General features: G+C 41.5%; 1 non-coding gene across 1 annotated transcript; it reads right to left on the bottom strand.

Annotated features, from left to right (window-relative positions):
- Positions 1-9,499: 9,499 nt before the first annotated feature.
- LOC140483991 (U1 spliceosomal RNA) lies at positions 9,500-9,663 on the bottom strand. Its single transcript, XR_011962158.1, has one exon. It is a non-coding gene; the product is annotated as a U1 spliceosomal RNA (small nuclear RNA).
- Positions 9,664-26,727: the final 17,064 nt, after the last annotated feature.

Here is a 26,727-nt window from a genome sequence, read left to right as displayed (position 1 = left end):
AAATGAGATGCAATCATTTTTAGATAAATGGTAAATTTAAAATGGATTGCATCTCATTACTAATAATTCTAGCATTTCATATCAATCAATTGATATTTTAAATTCATATTTTAGTGGGGATTGCAAATGCTTAAAGAATGTCACTAAACAGGTAATGGATGAATGAAGTTGGAATGAAAACAGCTAAAAATCACACAACACCAGGTTATAGTCCAACAGGTTTAATTGGAAGCACTAGCTTTCGGAGCACTGCTCCTTCATAAGGTGGTTGTGGAGTATAAGATTGTAAGAAACAGAATTTATAGCATAAGTTTACAGTGTGATGTAACTGAAATTATAGATTGAAAAAGACCTGGATTTTTTGTTAAATCTCTCATTGTTAGAATGACCATGTTGGTTTCAGTTCTTTCATATGTAAATCGCAAAACCTTTTTAAAAGTTACATTCTCAAGTCAATTTTAACAATCTAATCTAATCTAAAAAAATGGTGTCATGTTGGCCCAGATAATGTCTTGAAGGTGTGAACTTCCCTGTGTGAGACTGTCTGTGCCACAATGATCAGACTGATTCTAATCTAAAAAACAGATTTACAGAATCTTATGTGGATTCATGCAGTTTTTGAGCAAAGTAAAACGTAACAAGTACAGATTCACCCCACAAACTTATATGTGTATGTGTATGTAAAGGGGTATAAGTCCGTGAGAGGGTGAGTGGAAGTGTATGTGTGGACGTATGAGAGAGGGTCTGCATGAGTGTGTGCGTCTGTAGGAGTGTATGTGTGTGTATAATGCAATAGGGTTATTTGTAGTGTGACATGAACCCAAGGTCCCAGTTGAGGCCACCCCATGGGTACCGAACTTGGCTATCAAGCTCTGCTCAGTCACTTTTTGTTGTTATCTTTCCCAAAGTCCGCCCTGCAGGACGGTTAACCGAAGGTCCAAGGTAGAATGTCCCAGACCACTGAAGTGTTCTCCGACTGGGAGGGAATGCTCCTGATTGTTGATTGTCTGTTGATAAAAACAGCTAGTTTTAGTTAAAAATACAATTCAGTTATAAAGGAAGAGGGAAGACATCGCCACCTGAGATAATTGCTAGGGACCTTTGTAATGGCATTTGTTATTAACAAAATTCGATATCTGATTGAAATTGAATATTGCAACACATTTGGCTATTTAATAGAAAAGCTTTCAAATAACAGCTGTATTTCTTTTAAATGTCATACAAGACCCTGCAAACCAGGTGTTGAACAAAAACACATTTGTTTGGAAATTTTTGGATTACTTGGTGATATTAAAATGGAATTTTGGAATACTCCAACCTACAACTGTTCCTTTGAGCATTGTTCAAGTTATATTTGAAAATCTTGTAATTATAGACATGACTCAATGGAATGAAAATGTTGACATTTGTTTGATAATTTCATTGAACTATTCAGGATTTAAAATGGAACATAAATGTAGGAATGAGAAAGGGAATGAATAATTCAGTCATTGTGTACAACACAAAAGAGTTGATGTTCTAAGTTGGAGGAAGGCTAATTTTGATGGTAGTGGGCAAGAATTTACAATAGTTAGCTGGGGGCAGATGTTCGCATGTAAAGGGTCGGCTGGAAAATTAGAAGCCTTCAAAAATGAAATAACGAGAGTCCAGAGACAGTATATTCCATTAGGATGAAAGGAATGGTTGGTGGATTTGGGAATGCTGGATGACCAGAGACATTCAGGTTTTTGTTAAGAAAAAGAAAGAAGCATGTGTCAGGTATAGACAGGAGAGATTAAGTGAATCCTTAGATGAGTACATAGGCAGTAGGAGTATACTTTTCTTCGACACCTGGTTTGCAGGGTCTTGTATGATATTTAAAAGAAACACAGCTGTCATTTGAAAGCTTTTCTATTAAATAGCCAAATGCGTTGCAATATTTAATTTCAATCAGATATCAAATTTTGTTAATAACAAATGCCATTACAAAGGTCCCAAGCAATTATCTCAGGTGGTGATAACTTCCCTCCTCCTTTATAACTGAATTGCATTTTTAACTAAAACTAACTGTTTTTATTCCAACTTCATTCAGCTGCAATCATCCGTTACCTGTTCTTCAAACATTTGCAATTCTCACTAAAATATGAATTAAAAGTATCAATAGATTGATATGAACTGCTAGAATTATCAGTAATGAGATGCAATCAATTTAAAATTTATCATTTATATAAAAATCAGGAGGACAAAAGGGGAACATGAGATAGCTTTGGCAAATAGGGTTAAAGGGTTTGTATAAATATACTAAGGACAAAAAGTTAACTATGGAGAGAATAGGGCCCCTCAAAGATTAGCAAGGCAACCTAAGTGTGGAGCTGCAGTAGATGGGGGAGATACCAAACGAGTATTTTGTATCAGTGATAACTGTGGAGAAGGACATGGAACGTATAGAATGTGGCAAAATAGATGGTGACACCTTCAAAAAGGTCCATGTTACAAAGGAGGAGATGCTGGATGTCTTGAAATGCATAAAAGTGGATAAATCCTCAGGACCTGATCAGGTGTACCCTAGAACTCTGTGGAAAGCTGGGGAAGTGATTGCTAGGCCACTTGCTGAGCTATTTGTATCATTGATAGTCACAGGTCAGGTGCCAGAATACTGGAGATTGGCTAACGTGGCACCACTATTTAAGGAAGGTGGTAAGGAAAAACCAGAGAACTATAGACCCGCCAGCCTGACATCAGTGGTGGACATGTTGTTAGAAGGAATCCTGAGGGACAGAATGTACATGTATTTGGAAATGCAAAGACTGATTAGGGATAGTAAGCATGGCTTTGTGCATGGGAAATCATGTCTCACAAACTTGATTAAGTTTTTTGAAGAAGTAACAAAGATTGTTGAAGGCAGAGTGGTGGATGTGATCTATATAAAGTCATAAAGATGTATAGCACGGAAACAGACTCTCTTTGGTCCAACCCATCCATGCCGACCAGATATCCCAACCCAATCTAGTCCCACCTGCCAGCACCCGGCCCATATCCCTCCAAATCCTCCTATTCATATACCCATCCAAATGCCTTTCAAATGTAGCAATTGTACCAGCCTCCACCACTTCCTCTGGCAGCTCATTCCATACATGTACCACCCCCTGCATGAAAAAGGTTGCCCCTTAGGTCCCTTTTATATCTTTCCCCTCTCACCCTAAACCTATGCCCTCTAGTTATGGAATCCTTGTCTATTTATCCTTTTGACCTTGTCTATTTATCCTATCCATGCCCCTCAATTTTGTAATCCTCTATAAGGTCACCACTCAGCCTCAGACACTCCAGGGAAAACAGCCCCAGCCTATTCAGTCTCTCCCTATAATTCAATTCCTCCAACCCTGGCAACATCCTTGTAAATGTTTTCTGAACCCTTTCAAGTTTCACAACATCTTTACGAGAGGAAAGAGACCAGAATTGCATGCAATACTCCAACAGTGGCCTAACCAATGTCCTGTACAGCCGCAACATGACCTCCCAACTCCTATACTCATTACTCTGACCAATAAAGGAAAGCATACCAAACGCCTTCTTCACTATCCTATCTACCTGCGACTCCCACTTTCAAGGAGCTATGAACCTGCACGCCAAGGTCTCTTTGTTCAGCAACACTCCCTAGGACCTTACCATTAAGTGTATAATTCTGGATTAGTGGTGCTGGAAGAACACAGCAGTTCAGGCAGCATCCAACGAGCAGCGAAATCGACGTTTCGGGCAAAAGCCCTTCATCAGGAAAGAGGCAGGCACTGAGGAAGCAAATGTGGCTGTGGTAGCGAGTTAAGTGTATAAGTCCTGCTAAGATTTGCTTTCCCAAAACGCAACACCTCGCATTTACCTGAATTAAACTCCATCTGCCACTTCTCAGCCCATTGGCCCATCTGATCAAGATCCTGTTGTAATCTGATGTAACCTTCTTTGCTGTCCACTACACCTCCATTTTGGTGTCATCTGCAAACTTACTAACTATACCTCTTATGCTTGCATCCAAATCATTTATGTAAATGACAAAAAGTAGTGGACCCAGCATTGATCCTTGTGGCACTCCACTGGTCACAGGCCTCCAATCTGAAAAACAACCCTCCACCACACCCTCACTTTTCTACCCTTGAGCCAGTTCTGAATCCAAATGGCTAGTTCTCCCTATATTCCGTGAGATCTAACCTTGCTAACCAGTCTCCCATGGGGAACCTGGTCAGACACCTTACTGAAGTCCACATAGATCACATCTACCACTCAGCCCTCATCAAACTTCTTTGTTACTTCTTCAAAAAACTCAATCAAGTTTGTGAGACATGATTTCCCACACACAACACCATGTTGACTATTCCTAATCAGTCCTTGTCTTTCCAATAAATGTACATCCTGTCCCTCAGGATTCCCTCCAACAACTTGCCCACTACCGATATCAGGCTCACTAGTCTATAGTTCCCTGGCTTGTCCTTACCACCTTTCTCAAACAGTGGCAGCACGTTAGCCAACCTCCAGTCTTCCAGCACCTTACCTGTGTCTAACGATGATACAAATATCTCAGCAAGATGCCCAGCAATCACTTCTCTAGCTTCCCATAGAGTTTTAGGGTACACCTTATCAGGTCCTGGGGATTTGTCCACCTTTATGCATTTCAGGACATCCAGCCAAAGCTATTTCATGTCCCCTTTTTGCCCTCCTGATTTCCCTCTTATGAATACTCCTACTGCCTTTATACTTTTCTAAGGATTCACTCGATCTATCCTGTCTATACCTGACATATGCTTCCTTCTTTCTCTTAACCAAACCCTCAATTTCTTTAGTCATCCAGCATTCCCCATACATTACCAGCCTTTCCTTTCACCCTAACAGGAATATATTTTCTCTGGATTCTCGTTCTCATTTCTGAAGACTTTCCATTTTCCAGCCACCCCTCACCTGCGAACATCTGCCCCAATCAATTTTTGAAAGTTCTTGCCTAATACCATCAAAATTGTCCTTTCTCCCATGTAGAACTTCAACTTTTCGATCTGGTCTATCCTTTTCCATCACTATTTTAAATCCACTAAAATTATGGTCGCTGGATCCAAGGTGCTCCCCACTGACACCTCAGTCACCTGCCCCTGCCTTATTTCCCCAAGAGAGTAGGTCAAGTTTTGCACCTTCTCTAGTAGGTACATCCACATACTAAATCAGAAAAAATGTTTGTACACGCAACAAATTTCTCTCCATCTAAACTCTTAATACTATTGCAGTCCCAGTCTATGTTTGGATAGTTAAAATCCCCTACCATAACCACCCTATTATTTTTACAGATAGCTGAGATCTCCTTACAAATTTGTTTCTCAATTTTCCTCTATTATGGGTTCTATAATGCAATCCCAATAAGGTGATCATCCCTTTCTTATTTCTCAGTTCCACCCAAATAACTTCCCTGGATGTACTTCCAGGAATATTCTCCCTCAGTACAGCTGTAATGCTATCCCTTATCAAAAATGCAACTCCCCCTCCTCTCTTGCCTCCTTTTCTATCCTTCCTGTAGCATTTGTATCCTGGAACATTAAGCTGCCAGTCCTGCCCATCCTTGAGCCATGTTTCTGTAAGTGCTATGATATCCTACTCCCATCTTCCTAACCATGCCCTGAGTTCATCTGCCTTCCCTGTTAGGCTTCTTGCATTGAAATAAATGCAGTTTAATTTGACGGTCCTACCTCGTTCTCTGTTTTGTCCTTGCCTGCCCCGACTGTTTGACTTGCTTCTGTTCTAAACTATCCCAGTCTCAGATTGATCTATTGATTTCTTTAATCACTATCTCCCTGGGTCGCACCTCTCCACCCGCCACCTTACTAGTTGAAGTCGTCCAGAGCAGCAAATCTCCCTGCCAGTATATTAGTCCCCTTCCAATTTAGGTGCTGTCCATTCTTTTGTACAGGTCACTTCTACTCCAAAAGAGATTCCAATGATGCAAAAATGTGAATCATTCTACCATACACCAGCTCCTTAGTCATGCATTCATCTGCTGTATCCTATTCCTGCCCTCACTAGCTTGTAGCACCAGGAGTAATCCAGATATTACTACTCTTGAGGACCTCCTTTTTAAATTCCTGCCTAACTCTCTGCAATCTCCCTTCAGAATCTCAACCTTTTCCCTTCCTATGCTGTTGGTTTGTTGGTTCCAATGTGGACAATGATATCCTGCTGGCCCCTCTCTCCGTTGAGAACATTCTGCACACTCTCTGAGACATCCTTGATCCTGATACCAGGGAAGCACATACCATTCTGATTTTTCACTGCTGGCCACAGAAAAGTCTGTCTACCTCAGACTAGAGAGTCCCCTAACCACAATTGATTTCTTGGAACCCGACATACCCCTCATTGCATTAGAGCCAGTCTCAATACCAGAAACTTGGCTGTTCATGCTACATTCCCACGAGAATCCATCACCCCCTACATTTTCCAAAATAGCATACTTGCTTGAAATGGGGAAAACCACTGAAGACTCGTGCACTAACTGCCTACCTCTCTTACCTTTCCTGGAGTCAACCCATCTATGGGACTGTATCTTTCCCCCTTCCTATGACTGCCATCCATCACATCGCCTCGCTCTTGTAAATTCCTCATTGCCTCTAACTGTCTCTCCAAACAATCCATTCGGTCTGCTAAGATTTGCAACCAACGGCATTTATTGCAGATATAATCCTCAGTAAAAGGTAAACGCTCCCTACACTTCTACATAGCAAGGTTAGATCTCATGGAATACAGGAAGAACGAGCCATGTGGATACAGAACTGGCTCAAAGGTATAAGACAGAGGGTGGTGGTGGAGGGTTGTTTTTCAGACTGGAGGTCTGTGACTAGTGCAGTGCCACAAGAATCGGTGCTGGGTCCACTACTTTTTGTCATTTACATAAATGATTTGGATGCAAGCATAAGAGGTATAGTTAGTAAGTTTGCAGATGACACCAAAATTGGAGGGGTAGTATACAACAAAGAAGGTTACCTCAGATTACAACAGGATCTTGACCAGATGGACCAATGGGATGAGAGGTGGCAGATGGAGTTTAATTCGGATAAATGCGAGGTGCTGCATTTTGGGAATGCAAATCTTAACAGGACTTGTACACTTAATGGTAAGGTCCTAGGGAGTGTTGCTGAACAAAGAGACCTTGGAGTGCAGGTTCATAGCTCCTTGAAAGTGGAGTCGCAGGTAGATAGGATAGTGAAGAAGGTGTTTGGCATGCTTTCCTTTATTGGTCAGAGTATTGAGTACAGGAGTTGGGAGGTCATGTTGCGGATGTACAGGACATTGGTTTGGCCACTGTTGGAATATTACGTGCAGTTCTGGTCTCCTTCCTATCGGAAAGATGTTGTAAAACTTGAAAGAGTCCAGAAAAGATTTACAAGGATATTGCGAGGGTTAGAGGATTTGAGCTATAGGGAGAGGCTGAACAGGCTGGAGCTGTTTTCCCTGGAGCGTCTGAGGCTGAGGGGTGACCTTATAGAGATTTACAAAATTATGAGGGGCATGGATAGGATAAATAGGCAAAGTCTTTTCCCTGGGGTGGGGGAGTCCAGAACTAGAGAGCATAGGTTTAGGGTGAGAGGGGAAAGTTATAAAAAAGACCTACGGGGCAACTTTTTCACACAGAGGGTGGTGTATGGAATGAGCTGCCAGAGGAAGAGGTGGAGAATGGTACAATTGCAACATTTAAGAGGCACTTGGATGGGTATGTGAATAGGAAGGGTTTGGAGGGATATGGGTTGGGTGCTGGCAGGTGGGACTAGATTGGGTTTGGATATCTGGTTGGCATGGACGGGTTGGACCGAAGGGTCTGTTTCCATGCTGTGCATCTCTATGACTCTTAGAGTCAATCACTCTCCTCAAGGCCATTTTTGCTCCTTCAGAATTTACAGACCAAGAAAATAACACTGTCGTATTCATCTACAAAACACTGCTCCAGGTTAAATTAATAGTTATGGCTTATATTTTAAGGTTTTTTTTAATCTTAAATAGATATTTTTATTGAAAATTTAACATGTTTTTACAAACTTAGAAAAAATACAAACAATAATATACAATTAATTATTAAATAAATAATAACCAAAACCTAACATACAAAAGGAGATAAAAAAATGGAGAAAACAAAACTCAACTAACTACTAATCTAACCTATAACTAACCAGAGCATATAATAAAATATCTTACATTCCTCAAGAGAAAAACAGATAACAGTAATTAAATAGTGAAGTACATGCTCGGACCGAATTAACATCAAGTCATAATAAAACCCGTATTCATACGGGATTCCTCCCCCTAGGGGCCCCTGGACCAGCCAGAACCGCAACCACAACGAGATGAAAGCCCTTGACAAAATGGCCGAAATATCTGTATCTATATAATTCAGGAAGGGCTGCCATATTTTATAGAATAATTCAGTTTTTTTGGTGCACCATATTTGTAAGGAAGTCAAGCGGAATACATTCCATGACCAACTTATACCAATTTGGAAGTTCTGGAGGGCCCTCAGCTACTCAGTTTAGTAAGATATTTTTCCTTGCACAAACGAAGAGAATGGCGAATAATTTCCTCCTGTGCGCAACCAGGGAGCGCAGGTTCGAAAAGTCCAGGAGAAGAGATACTGGATCTACTCTAATTTCCGCTCCCAAGATTTCTGTCAAAGCATTTGCTACAGCCTCCAGCTTCAACATCCAAGGTAGCCACTGCTCCAAAAACACTGCAAGCTGGCCTTCCTCTTCCCGTTCGGGAAGGTCCAGCAAATGAATATTTTTTCAATGACCTTGATTCTCGAGGTCGTCGATGTAATCTTCTAAGGCCCGGACTCGCTGTTTGAGAGTCTGGACCCGACCCACGACCGATTCTACAGCAGCCTTGGAGGTCGCGGCCTTTAGCTCTGCCCCTCTAACGCAATGTTCAATTTTTTTCAATATCTCGGTCATGCTTTTGCAGCGACTCCCACCTGCTTCTGGACTCCTCTATGAAGATGTTGATCTTCTCCTCCAGCTTGGTAATTACAGCAACAAGGCTCGCCACCATAGGTAAGTCCCCCAGGGCGGCTGTGGACGACTCTGCTGCAGCTGGGGGGGGGATGGCGGAGCGGTTCCTGCCTGCTGTGAGCCTTGGGCATTCTTTCCCTTAGTCATTTTAACAAAGCTCCAAACTACTCAAGTTTGATGCAAAAATGACTAACTGTATTGAATAAAAGTTATTTTAAATGATTTGGCAGGTGTGGTAGCGGTGGGCAGCTCACTTTGTCTGAGTCTTGGGCAGAGCACTACAGACTCAGACTTGCTGGGTCGCTGCCATCTTGGATCTCATACTTTAAGTTTAATCAAAAGGCATATGTCAAAAAATATATAATCAAGAAAAAACCCACTCTACACACTGCTGCAGATTTTCTGTAGGCCACACTTAAAATATAGCAGAGACAAGTTGTAGCAGAACAGCACTGCCTACTGGAAAAGTGCAACTCCGATTCTGTCAGTTGTTTGGAAATCAGGGGAAAGCGCGAACGCAGTCCCCCACAATCACAAATTTTGCAGTTGTGTATCCCGCATTTGGGGATATTGCAGGCGTCATCACACCCGAAGTGCAATGGGATAGCCTCACCTTGGGAGAACCATCTTATTGATCATGGTATCTCCCCTGCCAGGTAAGTATCCACTTGTCTATTTCTGTGCTGTGACCTCTCCCAAACAGGTTCCTCCAAGATTAGTTGTGAATTTCACTGTTTGTTCATTTTCCCAGATGCACTCGGATGTCCAGCGATACATGAATACATGATACAGGCAGTAACTGCGCAGGTTTGCTGCTCTGTCACTCTCTCCTGCACTGCCCTCACCATGTGTTTCCTTTGTCTGTACCTCTCCCTTTTAAAACTGCTGCTGTTTTGACTTTTTTTCCTCCAAAGTTCCAAAACAATGCAACAGCATATAAAACAGTAATTGCTGCTCCTCAAATGTGAGAAAATCACCTCCAACACCTAAATTACCTTAAAAAAAGGAGCAGCCAGAAATTTTTCCTGTCCTCCATCTTGGATTACCCAGAATCCTCTTCAGTAAAGTGTTTGACAAAGTTCCTCATGGGACACTGGTTAGCAAGATTAGATCTCATGGAATACAGAGAGAAGTGGCCATTTGGATGCAGAACTGTCTTGATGGTAGAAGACAGAGGGTGATGATGGAGGGTTGCTTTTCAGACTGGAAGCCTGTGACCAGTGGAGTGCTACAAGGATCAGTGCTGGGTCCACTATTTTTCATAATTTACATAAATGATTTAGAAGTGAACATAGGAGGTAGTGATAAACGGCTCCATTTCGGAATGGCAGGCAGTGACCAGTGGGGTACCGCAGGGATCAGTACTGGGACTGCAGCTTTTTACAGTATATATTAATGATATAGAAGATGGTATTACTAATAACAATAGCAAATTTGCTGATGATACTAAGCTGAGTGGCAGGGTGAAACGTGAGGAGGATGTTAGGAGATTACAGGGTGACCTGGACAGGTTAGGTGAATGGTCAGATGCATGGCAGATGCAGTTTAATGTGGATAAATGTATGGTTATCCACATTGGTGGCAAGAACAGGAAGGCAGATTACTACCTAAATGGAATCAATTTAGGTAAAGGGGCAGTACAGAGAGATCTGGGTGTTCTTGTACACCAGTCAATGAAGGTAAGCATGCAGGTACAGCAGGTAGTGAAGAAGGCTAATAGCAAGCTGGCCTTCATAACAAGAGGGATTGAGTATTGAAGCAAAGAGGCTCTTCTGCAGCTGTACAGGGCCCTGGTAAGACCACACCTGGAATATTGTGTGCAGTTATGGTCTCCAAATTTGAGGAAAGACATTCTGGCTATTGAGGGAGTGCAGTGTAGGTTCACAAGGTCAATTCCTGGAATGGCAGGACTACCTTACGCTGAAAGACTGGAGCAACTGGGCTTGTATACCCTCAACTTTAGAAGACAGAGAGGGGATCTGATTGAGACATATAAGATTATGAAAGGATTGGACACTCTGGAGGCAGGAAACATGTTTCCGCTGATGAGTGAGTGCCGAACCAGAGAACACAGCTTAAAAATACGGGGTAGAGTATTTAGGACAGAGATGAGAAGAAACTTCTTCACCCAGAGAGTGGTGGCTGTGTGGAATGCTCTGCCCCAGAGGGCAGTGGAGGCCCAGTCTCTGGATTCATTTAAGAAAGAGTTGGATAGAGCTCTCAAGGATAGTGGAATCAAGGGTTATGGAAATAAGGCAGGAACAGGATACTGATTAAGGATGATCAGCCATGATCATATTGAATGGTGGTGCAGGCTCGAAGGGCAGAATAGCCTCTCCTGCTCCTATTGTCTATTGAGGTATAGTTAGTAAGTTTGCAGATGATGCCAAAATTGGAGGTGTAGTCGACAGCGAAGAAGGTTACCGCAGAGTTCAATGGGATCTAGATAACATGGGTCAATGAGTTGAGGACTGGCAGATGGAGTTTAATTCAGATAAATGCGAGGTGCTACATTATGGAAAAGCAAATCAGAGCAGGATTATGCACTTAATGGTAACGTCCTAGGGAGTGTTGCTGAACAAAGAGATCTTGGAGTGCACGTTAATAATTCCTTGAAAGTAGAGTCACAAATAGATAGGATAGTGAAGAAGGCGTTTGGTACGCTTTCGTTTATTGGTCAGAGCACTGAGTATAGGAGTTGGGAGGTCATGTTGCAGCTGTACAGGACATTGTTAAGTCACTTTTGGAGTATTGCGTGAAATGCTGTTCTTCCTATCGGAAGGATGTTGTGAGACTTGAAATGGTTCATGAGGGGCATGGATAGGATAAATAGGCAAGGTCTTTTCCCTGGGGTTGGGGATTCCCACACTAGAAGGCATAGGTTTAGGGTGAGAGGGGAAAGATAGAAAAGGGACCTAAGGGGCAATTTTTTCACACAGAGGGTGGTGTGTGTATGAAATAAGCTACCGGAGGAAGCGGTGGAGGCTAATACAAATGCAACATTTAAAAGGCAGCTGGATGGGTATATGGGTTTAGAGGGATACGAACCAAGTGCTGGCAAATGGGACGAGATTAGATTAGGATATCTGGTTGGCATGGATGAGTTGGACCGAAGGGTCTGTTTCCATGCTGTACATCTCTATGACAATATTTATTTCACCTTTTTTGCAACAAAACTTGCCTTTGGCAAAATGCGTTCATCTTAAACGGATTAAATCTTGAGATACAACATGTATACATGGTCCCAGCACCCAAACTACCCTTAAGAAAGATTAGGCCAATTTAAAAATGATTAAATAGTCCCAGCTTCCCATTCAGTATCTTTCTTTCTTCCCTTCTCAATATTATCCTTTGTTTTTGCAAGATTGCCAGGAGGAGTGACGAAAATTTGGAGAGGAAATGTATTTCAGAAACAGCTGATGTTGTCTTGGAAAGAGGGACAAAGGGACTTCTCTCAACCTATTCTGTAATTTCTTTGGGATACTTTCAGATCAAGGAAACAAAATCTACATTGATAGTTATTTCAAATTCATCATCATCCAGGCTTTGAATGTTGGGTTAATTCCATTAGAGTGGAGCCGGGAGAAGGAAAATTTGCATCTTCCATCAGCTGCCCACCATATATAACTCCAGCTGGGGCCGTAGAAAGGAACACAAATTAGCTTTAGTGCCCATCGGTTAAGCTCTGACAAATGGTCCAAAAGAATCTGGTACCTCTGCTTGAATTAACCTCCTGCTGCAGAGTGGACGTGTGCTGACAGTGGCCGAGAGCTGGGCAGAAATGGATCTGTGCTCATCTTAATGTAAACCTTTGGCACTCACTGCACAAACAGTGGCTTAATGGAGCTTAGCCCAGCATTGCTCAACACCAGGCGTTTGGGCGGGGACACCTTTGTTTTGGGAGTACCGTCACTCAACAGCTTTTCGTAGGCGGAGATTGTAATGGTAAATAAATACAGGCCAACGTTTGTGAGAACGCTGTGTAAGTTTGCAGGTTCTATGTGCTAACTAATTGAAGTCAGGATGACTGGCGACCTGCCCTTTCTGAAGTGCACTGCCTTTGTGGACAGTCTCCCCACTCCTTGTTGTTCATTCAGGTTAAGACGTCGTCTATTTCCCGAAAAGGCTGAAAGCTTTGTCATTTTTTTGTTTTGTCTGAAAAGCTGGCGGAGCGCCAGAAAATCTGTTTGAGTCAGACAGCGGCTGTAAAGGGACAAATCAAAGCACCGTCTGAGAACAGTCCCTGCTGCCCTGCTTACCCTCCCTCAACACTCTCTGTAATCATTAAACGTCTCAGCCTATATCGACAAATGATTAACTTCCAAGTGGCTTTCAGTGAGTTCCCCCACTGCCGTCTGCATTGAAACACTCAGTTTCATCAAAGATTTTTGCTCTCAGGAATTAAGGAGCCCCCAAAACAGATGGCCATCTGCTGCTTAAAGTCTCAAACACTGATTGCGAGAACGAATGTTCATTATTTAGTGTTTTAATGAGTTAATAAAGGAGCGGACACGCCTGGATAATAAGAAGTTTTTGTTTGCCATTATAACACGCCGCATGTGCGAGGGTTACGATTCCGGGAACGCTTACTATTTTAATGATTAACACAGAGGGAAAAAAAAACTGTTTGTCCCTAGGCACAAGGCATTGCGACACCATTCCGCACACACACACAAAAAATCACACCCCAAATACGTGATTCTTTACAAACATATCCTTAACACGTATAGTAGAGGTCAAAGAATTGTGTAGTTTTGGGAAACAAATGATTCAGTAAAACACAATACTGCAGAGGCATGATCGAAAAGGTTGAGGTCGGGCAGCAGCAGACACTCATTCGAGATTTGTATGTCCAGTTGCATTGCCCTGTTCTCTTCAGTACTTGTATAGCCGGGCTCTTGTTGGACCGAAAGAACGGAGACAATTTGACTGAAGCACAGCTGTAAAACATAGTTTTTGCAGCAAACATCGTGTTCTGGGACATGGAAGCTGCCTGAGTTCATACCTTGTTCCATTCGATGGTACGTCACACTAGAATGTTAGTCCACATTCTCCCCTGATGAATGCAGACGAATGGAAATGAGCTAAAGAATGCACAAACTTTTATATTTTGCGTTAATTAGTATCTTGAAACTCCATTTTTCTCATCTGTTATTGTAGATGTAATTCAATGTACGTCGCTGCATTTTTGCTCTTCTCTCTGCGAAAAAATTCAGATCGACTTTGGACAACAGAAGGTTTGCCTCACGGCACTGTGCGCTACAGTGTCAGATTGCAGGACCTGGTACAAACAGCAGCCCATCAATTAACACCTTCCCCAATAGGTGCGCCGGCTACATTGCTCCGTGGAGTTGAGTTCCTGACACATCTGTCATCATCATGAAGTTCTGGGAACTTACCGCCGCTATGGCAATTAATCTAACACTACAGCCAGTGAAGACTGACAATTACAGTACAAGGTTCACTGATGATAGTAAAGAAAAATAATGGTTAAGAATTTATATAGCTGCTTTCACACTATTTGACGCCTCGAAGCAAATTCACATGTTCTAAAATAATGTGAGAAATGCAACAGGCGGTTTGGACACAGCTCATAATTTGATAATGCCAGATTCTGTTTTGTGATGTTAATTTAGGGATAAACATTGATAAGAACACTCATCTATCCAAGGATAACTAGCATGCTGTCCTTTAGAATAGTGCCATAAGGTCTTTTACTTACAGCAATCAGGTAGGTGGGGTCTCTGTTTAACATCTCCAAAAACACCTCTGTGATGGTGTAACTGGATCAGTTCCGCAAAGGAGTGTTCACATGTATCTTTGTGGTCAGACTCTGGAGTTGGACTTGAACCCAGAATTTCAGAGACAAGTACCCATTAAAGCCACAGATTACAATCAAACACCAAATGATGCCATCAGAAGAATTATTGTCTTGAAAGCAAGAACGATGAAAAAGGAATTAATAAATTACCCGTGCTTCAACTCACTCATCAAAGATTATTGTTTTCTCATTCTACTTATATTGCAACATTCATGTCTGTCATTTAGACTGGTTCATATTTGGAATCCTGGTTTGAGCAGGTCAGGACAAGCATAAAGTATTACAGCCACTACAGCTATTATACCAAAACCTTGTTCTCAACAAGTTAGCTAAGGTGCGAGATAAATTGTGTAACAGGTTTCATCAAGTTCGCCCACAAAATATGGACTCAATGCCTAGTTCTTCAAGAGATTGTGGGAATATTTTCACAACAAGTATTGCAACAAATCACAAATATCTCAATGGCCTCACCCATCACAATCTCTGTACCCTTCTTTGGTGCAATAAGTTACTGTCTCCACCACCCCTCACCCTGTAAAACCTTGATCCTTTAACTCCAGTTCATTGTAAAAACAGCAAAGAATTACTAAACAATTAATAAGGATGGGGAAAAAAATGTATGTATAAGAGTAAGATAACTAAAAATATATAAAAAAAGAAGTTTCTTAAAAGAGTTAATAAAGTAAGTGTTGGTCCTTGAGACAACAGGAGAAAGTGAGGACTGCAGATGCTGGAGATCAGAGCTGAAAAATGTGTTGCTGGAAAAGCGCAGCAGGTCAGGCAGCATCCAAGGAGCAGGAGAATCGACATTTCGGGCATAAGCCCTTCTTCAGGAATGAAGAGGGTGTGCCAAGCAGGCTAAGATAAAAGGTAGGGAGGAGGGATTTGGGGGAGGGGCATTGGGAACGCGATAGGTGGAAGGAGGTTAAGGTGAGGGTGATAGGCCGGAGAGGGGGGTGGGGGCGGAGAGGTCGGGAAGAAGATTGCAGGTCAAGAAGGCAGTGCTGAGTCTGAGGGTTGGGACTGAGATAAGGTGGGGGTAGGGGAAATGAGAAAGCTGGAGAAATCTGCATTCATCCCTTGTGGTTGGAGGGTTCCTAGACGGAAGATGAGGCGCTCTTCCTCCAGGTGTCATGTTGCCATGGTCTGGCGATGGAGGAGGCCAAGGACTTGCATGTCCTTGGCAGAGTGGGAGGGGGAGTTAAAATATTCAGCCACAGGCGGTTGGGTTGGTTGGTGCGGGTGTCCCAGAGGTGTTCTCTAAAACGTTCCACAAGTAAGCGGCCTGTCTCCCCAATGTAGAGGAGGCCACATCGGGTGCAGCGGATGCAATAAATGATGTGTGTGGAGGTGCAGGTGAATTTGTGATGGATATGGAAGGATCCCTTGGGGCCTTGGAGGGAAGTGAGGGGGTAGGTGTGGGCGCAAGTTTTGCACTTCTTGCGGTTGCAGGGGAAGGTGCCAGGAGTGGAGTTTGGGTTGGTGGGGGGGTGTGGACTTGACGAGGGAGTCACGGAGGGAGTGGTCTTTCCGGAACACTGATAGGGGAGGGAAGGGAAATATATCCTTGGTGGTGGGGTCTGTTTGGAGGTGGCAGAAACGCCTCATCGTATCTCCTTCGTCACCTCCAAACCTCTGGGACACCCGCACTAACCAACCCAACCGCCCCGTGGCTGAACACTTTAACTCCCCCTCCCACTCCGCCAAGGACATGCAGGTCCTTGACTTCCTCCATCACCAGACCATGGCAACACGACACCTGGAGGAAGAGCATCTCATCTTCCGCCTAGGAACCCTCCAACCACAAGGGATGAATGCGGATTTCTCCAGCTTTCTCATTCCCACCCCCCTCCACCTTATCTCAGTCCCAACCCTTGCACTCAGCACCGCCTTCTTGACCTGCAATCTTCTTCCCGACCTCTCCGCCCCCACCCCATCTCCGGCCTATCACCCTCACCTTAACCTCCTTCCACCTATCGCATTCCCAATGCCCCTCCCCCAAGTCCCTCCTCCCTACCTTTTATCTTAGCCTGCTTGGCACACCGCCCTCATTCTTGAAGAAAGGCTTATGCCCGAAAAATTGATTCTCCTGCTCCTTGGATGCTGCCTGACCTGCTGCGCTTTTCCAGCAACACATTTTTCAGCCTTGAGACAATAGGTCTAAGGAATTTGTGAAGAGATGGCAGGCAAATTGAGCAGATATTTTGCATCAGTCTTCATTACAACTAACAGCTGTATATCAGGAATTGAAAGGGAGGGAAGAACTCAAAATAATTATAAACCTTAGGGAAATAGTACTGAGTAAATTGTTGGAACTGTGAGTTGACAAGTCCCTATGCCCTGATGGATTTCATCCTAGGGTGTTAAAAGTTGTAACTAGTGACATAGTTGATGGATTGGATTTAATTTATCAAAACTTATTAGATCCAGAAAAGGCTCCTTTAGATTGGAAAATATCAAATGTAATTTCTTTATTCAAAAAGGGAGGCAGGAAGCTACAGGCCAGTTAGCTTAACGGGGAAAATGTTAGGAGGGAAACCTTAATAGGGAAAATGTTAAAAGCTTTATTAAAAACATTTTAACAAGGCACTTGGGTAAGTTCAATATAATCAAGCAGAGCCAACATGGTTTTGTCAAAGGGAAATAATGTTTAATTTATTGGAGTTCTTCCAAGAAGTGGCTTCTACTGTAAATGAAGGGTAACTAGTGGATGTATTATACATAACTTTCCAGAAGCATTTGATAAAGTGTCACATCAAAGCTTATTGCAGATCATAGAAGCTTATAGTAAAGGGGATAGCATTGGTCTAGGTGGAAGATTGGTGGCTAACAAAGAGCAGAAAGTAGGAATAACTGAGTCTTTTTTCAGGCTAGCAACTTGTTACAAGTGGTGTGCCACAGGTGTTAGTGCTGGAGTCTCAACTCTTTAGAATTCATAAATTTTTTATTTGTAATTATATTTAAATATAAATGACTTGGATGAAGGATCGTGTGGTGGCTAAATTTGCTGATGACATTAAGATAGGGAAGTGAGTTGTGAATAGAACATAAGCATGTAAAGGGATATAGATAGTTAGGGATATAGATAGTAAGTAAGAAGTAAATGGGCAAGGATCTGGAAAAATGGAATATGATGTGTGAATTGTCTATTTTGGTGAAAAGAATTAAACAAAACATATTATCTAAACAATGAAAGATCGCAGCGCTCAGATGCAGTGAGATCTGTCCGAGTGCATGAGTCACAAAAGGTTAATATGCAGATACAGCAAGTAATCAAGAAATTTAATAGAATGCTATGTTTTATTGCAAGAGGAATTGAATGCAAGAGTAGGGAGTTGTGCTTCAGTTGTACAGGGCATTGGTGAGACCACATCTGGAGGACTGTACGCTGTAGTGGTTGTCATATTTACAAAAGGATATTGATGAATTCAAAGCGATTCCGAGAAGGTTTACTAGACCAATATCTGGACAGAGCAGATTGCCTTTTGATGAAAGGCTAGACTGGCTAGGTCGGAATTTAGAAAATCAGAGGTCACTTCATTGAAACATAAGATCCTGAAGGGACTTGACCAAGTGGAATGTTTCCTCTTATGGCAGAATCTGGAACTTGAGGTTATAGTTTAAAAATAAGGGGGTCGTCCAATTAAGACAGATATGAGGAAAAATAATTTCTCTTAAGGGTAATGAATCTTTAGAATTCCCTTCCTTAAAAGGCAGCAGATGCAAAATCTTCAGGTATTTTTAAGGCAATGGCAGATAAATTCTTGATCACCAAAAGGATAAAAGACATACAGGATTATACAGTTGAGGTTAGAATCAGATCAACCATGATCTTATTGAATAACACATTTGACTTGAAGGGCTGAGTGGCTGGCTTTTGTTCTTTATTCATATGTTTGTGTATTTCCCATCAATAATGCTTGTACCTATAGCCACACATATGCAAAACTTCTTCCTTTAAGTCACCCCTGAAAGTCTAAAATTGTTGGCCAAACTTTTAAGCAGTATCTGAGTATTTACTTCTTTGACTTGAAACTCCAGAATCACCGTCCCAGTTTTACCAAATTACCAAATCACCAAATCCCCATTGATCCTAAAGCCCAGGACTCCTTTTCTGTGTGGGATATAAAATTATTCCATGGATGCTATTAGAAACAGTTACCTTTAACTTAGCACCTGCCAATTTCGCACCTTGACTAACATCCTGCAATGTGTTCTTGACTTTCAGAACTGAAAAATAAGTATGTAAATAATGATAATCATCACCAAATTAGAGTTTTTACAAAAATAATGACAACTTGGGAGTTTGATGAAAAAAATTGCTGATTCAAGTTTAAAGAATACAATACATAAAAATGTAACTTGACTCACTTTGGGTTAGAACACCTGACAATGACATCTGTTGTACGTGGCGTAACACCCTTGATTTAATAAAACATCACAACTTCTGACTCAGTGTGAGTAATGTCATAGGAAGTGTTTGAGACATTTCTGTTTTACTTCAAATATGTATATATTATTATATCATTCTTTTTAAAAATTGCAAGGGAAAATAATTTAGTCTGGCTTCCAAATTATGTACCTGAATGTTGGCAAAGAGAAAACAGATTCTCATTGACTTGGGAAAATTCAGCAGGTACATTCTGTTCCCTTAAAGCGGAAACAGCATGGCCTGGCTCTTGCAATAGTAATAACAATGGAATTCGAATTCGACAGCAACTTCTCACATTCACATATGTTTACATGGAAGTCTAGAAAGTGCTTTTGGTTGTCCAAAACTTTTCCATCAGGGGCATGATTAAGGGGTCAGAGACTAAAATAAATAGTAATATCAAAGGTGAGAACTTCCAAGGTTATGCTCTTGGTCTCACTGTAAAAATCATTGAAAATGATGCACCTTGTTTGATTAGATTACTTACAGCGTGGAAACAGGCCCTTCGGCCCAACAAGTCCACACCGACCCGCCGAAGCGCACCCACCCACACATTTACCCTGCACCTAACACTATGGGCAATTTAGGATAGCCAATTCACCTAACCTGCACATTTTTGGACTGTGGGAGGAAACCGGAGCACCTGGAGGAAACCCACGCAGACATGGGGAGAATGTGCAAACTCCACACAGTCAGTCGCCTGAGGCGGGAATTGAACCCAGGTCTCTGGCACTGTGAGGCAGCAGTGCTAACCACTGTGCCACCATGCCGCCCAATATGGATTGCTGAGACTGGTCAAACATGCTGGTGTTTAGTGCGAGATATCTTACTTAGCAATATTAATGGATCAAGAGGGTTATGTTTATGAGATTTCTAATGGCATATCAAGTTACTGCCAAACAGCCTCACTGACCTTTGAGTAACTTTATATTTGTTTAATGTCAATTTTCCTAACCGTGATTCAAACATTGACATAGTTATTTTTTTTAAAGTTTATTTATGATATTTTATTTTCCATAGTAATCCAAGTCCAAGCCAAGTGCTGGAAAATGGGATTAGAATAGTTAGGTGGTTGTTTGTTGACTAGCACAGATGCAATGCATCGAAGGGCCTTTTTCTGTGCTGTAGATCTCTATGATTCTTATCCCATGTATATTATATGTCCCAATCACTAGTGTTGATAACTTTGAAAATTTTAAATTATAAGTGGGAGAATTTCCGTAGTTTTCACTTTCGAATTTGTTGTCTGTGAGAATATTTCTTGATAACATCAAGTCAGGGAAAGGGAACTGTGCCATAGTGATCACTAGGTCTTTGTTGACAGCTTCTTGCGAGGTCAGCGGTGAATGCCATTATTTCACCACAAACTGCAAACTCCAGCCCATTTTATAAAAAGCTTCAATTTAGCATCAAAATCAAATGTTGTATGTTGCTTCGCATAATGCTCCGATCCTGATAAAGAAGCATATTTTCTGACCTACTGTGAGCAACGCTGTAAAAGATCAATTCCTATGTTTTAAAAATAAAGAAATGTGAGTGTGATGTGATTTAAAATAAAAAGATGGAGCCAAGATTATCTTGTTCATTACTTGTAAGATGGCAGTAGTAACAGGTCAGAAGTGTTTAGACTCTGTATCCATATGCACCTGCTCACTTGGCCAGCTGCATTCTTGTTTGTTCTTTATTTGTTTTGTTTCTTCATTTCTTCTTTTCTCTTTTATATCAAAGTTCTTCCTTTCCTCTGTTCTACAGCTGTAGTGGAGGAGCAATGTGGTGGATCTGGATTGATGTCCCTCGTGGCCATAATGGCCATGGTTTTACCAAAGGCTTCATTGCCGTTGGTCCTGGTGTGTTCCTCCTGGCAGCAATGCAGTGTTTGGGTGGTGGCACCGTGGTGATTCTGGTTCGTTATTGGCAGCGGCATGGTTGCTTCAGGTGGCGACTAGTGGCGATGGCTTCAGCGTTGGTGAATTGGTGGGTCTGGTCTGTCCCACCTTGCTGTGTCAGTAATGCAGTGTCTTTAGTGTCGGCCTCGTTGGCAACAGCGTGGTGGACACCATCTGGAAATCCTTGTCTTGGTGATCTCAGGGGCAGCTTTGATGGCAGCATTCCCATAGCCACTTCAATAACCCAGGAGCTGTGGAGAAGTTTGAATAACTTATGAAATTCACATATGTTTACATGGAGATCTAGAAGTTGCTGTTGGTTATTCAAACCTTTTCCATCAGGGGCATGATTAAGGCATCACAGATTAAAATCAATTGGCAGTTCGAAAGTGAGAACTTCCAAACTTATGCTCTTGGTCTCAATGTAAAAACCACTGAAAATGTTGCACCTTGTTTAATGAATAAAATATGAACCTTTACTAACTTTGTCTCAATTATTCCCTTTTGTAATTTCTGTCATTGAGGTGGTGCCAAATTGTGGCAACTTATGTACATCTCACTGTATTTTCATAAGTACAAGGGACAACAAATTGCTATTGCATTCAATTCTTTATTTTTGTTGTAACGACCAAGCAGGGAAATGCCCCATCCTAAATTGAACCCAGCTCCAGGTAAAACCTGACAAATTATCATATGAACTAAGCATATGAATACGAAACTTAAAGGATTTGCTCAGTCCATTATATAAAGAACAAGCAAATCCTTCTTTATCCATTCCCTGCATCTCCCTGCATTACAACAGTGAAGAACAATTATGTATTCCATTGGCTGGAGGGTAATTGGAACGTTATTGAGGTTGTCAAAGATGCTATAGAAATTCGAGTCTTTTTCTTCACCTGACCCTCAACTACCCTTTTCTTGAAACTTAGAAAATTATGAACACCAAAGAGCACCAGAAATTGAGCCACAGAACAAAGATGGGGAGAGAAGCCGGCAGAAAAAGAGATAAATAGCAATTAATTAGAAAACAATATGTTTGGAACACATTGCCAAGTATTCCTTCTCCTCTGTCTTTGTGCAGATGCCAAAAAAAACAATAATAAGCCAAACACAAGATATATCCTCAATCCTGCCAAACTCTCAGAGGCATCCAGTGCTCCCAGTGAGGCCTTCTCTACATCAGTGAGACCAAATGTAAATGTAGGGAACGTTTTGCCGAGCATCTCAACTAGGCCCATAAGGGCCCGCTTGTCTTCCCGGTCACCGCCTATTTCAAGTCCCCTTCCCACTCCCTCTCCGACATGACCATCCCCAGCCGGTTCCATTGCCACAGTAAATCAGACCGCAAATTGGAGGAACAAATTTTATCTTCCACCTGGGCAGCCTACAGCCTGGAGGACTCAACATTGGGTTCTCCAATTTCAAATAACCTCCCCATTCATCCCTCAACTCCCTTTCTAGTCCTGCTTCCTCCACCTACCTACCCTTCCTTCCAGCTACCAACTGGACTCACTCCTACCATCGACCACCTAGGTCGTACCCACTACCTGTGTTCACCTATCACTACCTCACCATTCTATCCTCTCCCCATCCAAAACTGTACCCCCTCTCTTTATCTACAACATCCCCTACTCCCACCTCCATTCCTGAAGAAGGGTTATACTCAAAATGTCAACTTCTCCACCTTCTGATGCTACCTGGCTCTCTGTGCTCTTTCAGCCTCCTGCTTGTAAGCTCAGTCATCCACCTTCAGATACAATCCTAACTTTAAAATTGGTGCAAGATGAAATAAATTCAAAGGTAATGGAATAAGACATACTTATTAACAATCATTCACAGGTATCACTAAAGAATGGATATTTACCAGTTCAATTGGTAAAGTGCCAACAAAGTTCCCAGAATGACTTTTAATAAAAATGGAATTTGACTTATTCAGTTATCAGTGACCCTCATGTTAGCCTATCCATAGCATAAACATCTCTATTATTGTATAACAGCATATCTTCTGACTCATCACAAGTAGCCCCAGGGAAGTTTTCCATTATTATTGCAGTCAAAAAGACATCATTGCACAACGAGTGAATTAAATCACGTCTGATCAATAATGTCAACAATAGACTTGTGTGGGGCTTCAATGTAGCTTTGACCCGTGGAATGATCTGTTTTGTGTGTTTTGAGTACTGTGTAATATCGTAAGTACATAAAATTACAGAATAGTACCACACAAAATAACAGAATTAATGAATTATTGATTAACCTACTTCATATTTAATATTTTAAATAATAGGTAAGTTTTATCGAGCAATAGAAGTTAAAGGTTCAATATATAACAGCATTTCTTGTATTGAAGCATTACAGTTGATGCCAATTTTAAAGTTAGTTATAAACTGTAGTGAGAAGAATTACGTAAAGAAGATCAAATAAAGGTTACAACAAAACTGGTTTGGAATCTCTTACAAGATTTATAGGGTAGTTTAACTGGTTCAGTCAATAGAACTCTATCACGTAGCGCTTTGTTTCTTTTCTTCAGTTGTTGGCTTCACTAATCAAATTTTTATTTTGTTTTCCATTACTGTTATTGTCACACGTAGTGCTAGATTGTGTGTCAGTAAATGCAGATTCCTGAGGTCCTTGAACTTTTAGGGGCATCAATTCCAACTTTGTGATGCTTGCTTCCTAAGCCACTTCTACCTATTCCTTTTCGCTTAAGATTTGGCCTCTTGCTCCATCTTTTGGAAAGAAAATCCTGCAGTTCCAAACAAAGTAATATAAAAATATTTGCTGATGATATGAGGCTAGGCGATGATGGAGGACACAAAGATGCTCTAGGAGGCTGAACTGAAAACAGCTAGGTGCAGCACTTAAATAGTGCTACTGACAGTATGTCTGCTGCTGGCTAGCTCACCCCGCATGATCTTCCATGCGACAAGTGTTGCAAAGTCAAAAGAATGTATGGTCACTTTAAGATAGAAAGTGCTTTTCTGAATTTGGGGTATAGCAACGGCTGCCAGTGGGGGAAGCAGCTAGGAGATGGGCTAGTCTAAAATAGGTATATGTAACAATTGGCAATTAAATGGATAGCTGAGGTTTGGTTGCGGTTTTGACAACAATTCAAATTTAACCAATTAATTTAAATTATGCCCAGGATATCAAAACCCAATTGAATTTGAATTTATTGGCAGCATCTGACCAATGAGCTGGTATGTTTAAAAAATGAGGGCATTTTGAAACTTGGTCAGAGCAACTGCCATCCAAAGAAATAAACATCTTGCTCTCAAGGGAACCTCAGAAGGCACTATCTATTTTCAGTAAAAGCAGTAACAAGTAAGAGGATGACCCAGGGAGAAGACAGCAGAGTCGAAAGGACAGAAAAAAGCAACAAGATTCGGAAAACTGAAAGGAAGACAACATAAGAGACTGTGTGGACTTTGAGAGATTGAGTTGATTTAATGTTTGATAATTATATTATTGGAGCAGCATTTTATTGAGTTGGGGTCAGTTAGTGATTTTTAAGAAAAAGGGGCCTTGGATTTCTCAATAGTTTTTGTTTAGTGTTCACTATTAGAGTTAGAAAAATAAGTTCTTATTTTTCTTTAAACAGAGGAAAGCAGGGTTTTTTTTCACTCAGACTTTTAGCAGATTACAGGGCAAAGCAAGCTTCACTGGGTATTTTAGTTTTAATTAGCAGAGGGGTTTGACCTCCACATTGTAACACGGGAAATATCGACAGGGGATACCACCTGTAGCTGAACTGAAACCTTTGTTGGCAATGAATGCCTACTTAAGGGCCTCATCTTGCCAACACTCTGTTTTAACAGGTGGTCATGAGGTGGAGTTGCTGGTGTTGGACTGGGGTGCCAAAATTAAAAATCACACAACGCCAGGTTATAGTCCAACAGGTTTATTTGGAAGTACTAGCTTTCAGAGCGCTACTCCTTCAGCAGGTAGCTAATGAAGGAGCAGCGCTTCAAAAGCTAGTACTTCCAAATAAACCCATTGGACTATAACCTGGTATGGTTTGATTTTTAACTTTAACAGGCAGTGGAAGAGGACTATGCCAATGTCAAACCCTGCATTTATAACCCTGTGAGTTGCAGGTCAGTGGAAAGGTGTGTGTGCCTCTATCCCTGGCTCTCTCTGCCAATTGGAAACCCTTCTCCCACTGTTTTGCCACCTAATATCCACCCTCCCTCACTGCCCTGAATAATACTCTGCCCATCCCTAATCCCAGATGCTCCCAAAAGCCTGCCAAACTTACTCTGACAAGATCCCAGCCTTATATAGTTTTTAGGGCATCCTCTTTCTCCCAGGTTTCTTGCAATGCCAGCAGCATTTACCAAGTTTTGAGAAGATTTGTAGCTCAGGTTGACGTTTTGGATGTAGGTTTGCTCGCTGAGCTTGAAGGTTCATTTCCAGACATTTCATCACCCTACTAGGTAACATCTTCAGTTACATAGTAGGGTGACTGAAGATGTTACCTAGTAGGGTGACAAAACGTTTGGAAATGAACCTTCAAACTCAGCAAGCAAACCTACATCCAGTGTTTGCCAAATTTCCGATTATCTGGGAGCTTCATAAATTAGGAGGTTCATCTGAAGAAATATAGAATATAAGAACAAGAGAAGGACGTTTGGCCCATTGAGCCTACTCCGCCATTTAACATAAGCATACTCTTGGCACCCCAGTCCAACACCAGCACCTCCACATCATGACCACCTGTTAAAACAGAGTGTTGGCAAGATGAGGCCCTTAAGTGGGCATTCATTGCCAACAAAGGTTTCAGTTCAGCTACAGGTGGGATCCCCTGTCGATATTTCCCGTGTTATCTCAATGCCAGATTGCTGCTATCCCTACATTCCTACCAATCCCATATTCTTTGATTTTGCAGAAATGTGGGATATCAACAAAAGCTTTATAAAAATTTAAACACAACACATCCATTTGTTCTACTAATTAAGTCCTAAAAAGACTCCAATAAGTTTGTTACACACAATTTTCCTTTAATAGATTTTGTGTAATACTCTTGCTATTATTAATTGTTCCATTCTGACATCTTTTATAATAGACTCTGGCATTTTCCCTTCTATTGATGTTAGGCTAACAGGTCTGTAATTCCCAATTTTCTCTCTTCTTTCTACTTTTAAACAGTGAAGTTACATTTGCTCCACTCCAGTCTGCTGGGACTATTTTAGAATCTGTGAAAGTTTGGAAAATAACAATTAATGCAACCATTATTTCCTGGGCTACATCTCTTAGACCCTATGGATTTATCAACTTTCAATCCTTCAAACAATACTAATTCCACTAGCCTTTTTTTTACTAATTCTAATTTCCTTCAGTTCCTCTTTCCCAAAAGAGCTTTGTTTCCTTGGCACATCTGAGAATTTTTTGTCTTTTTTTCTGAGAGGACAAAATGAAAGTAACTGCTTGATAGATGAATGTTGGCCTCATACTAACTCAAAGGCTTGAAAAAAATAAAGTGGGTTGATGAATGGCCAAGCAGTGGTGTTTTCTCCCTCAAAGTTTACACTGGGATGCAGTAAACCCACAGTCAGTGCATGGGTTAGGCCATTTAAGTGAATTAACAAC

Source organism: Chiloscyllium punctatum, chromosome 12 (assembly GCF_047496795.1).
Source record: "Chiloscyllium punctatum isolate Juve2018m chromosome 12, sChiPun1.3, whole genome shotgun sequence".
Classification (NCBI taxonomy): Eukaryota; Metazoa; Chordata; class Chondrichthyes; order Orectolobiformes; family Hemiscylliidae; genus Chiloscyllium; species Chiloscyllium punctatum.
The sequence above is the reverse complement of the archived record's forward strand: the minus strand, read 5'-3'. Positions and strand labels throughout refer to the sequence as shown.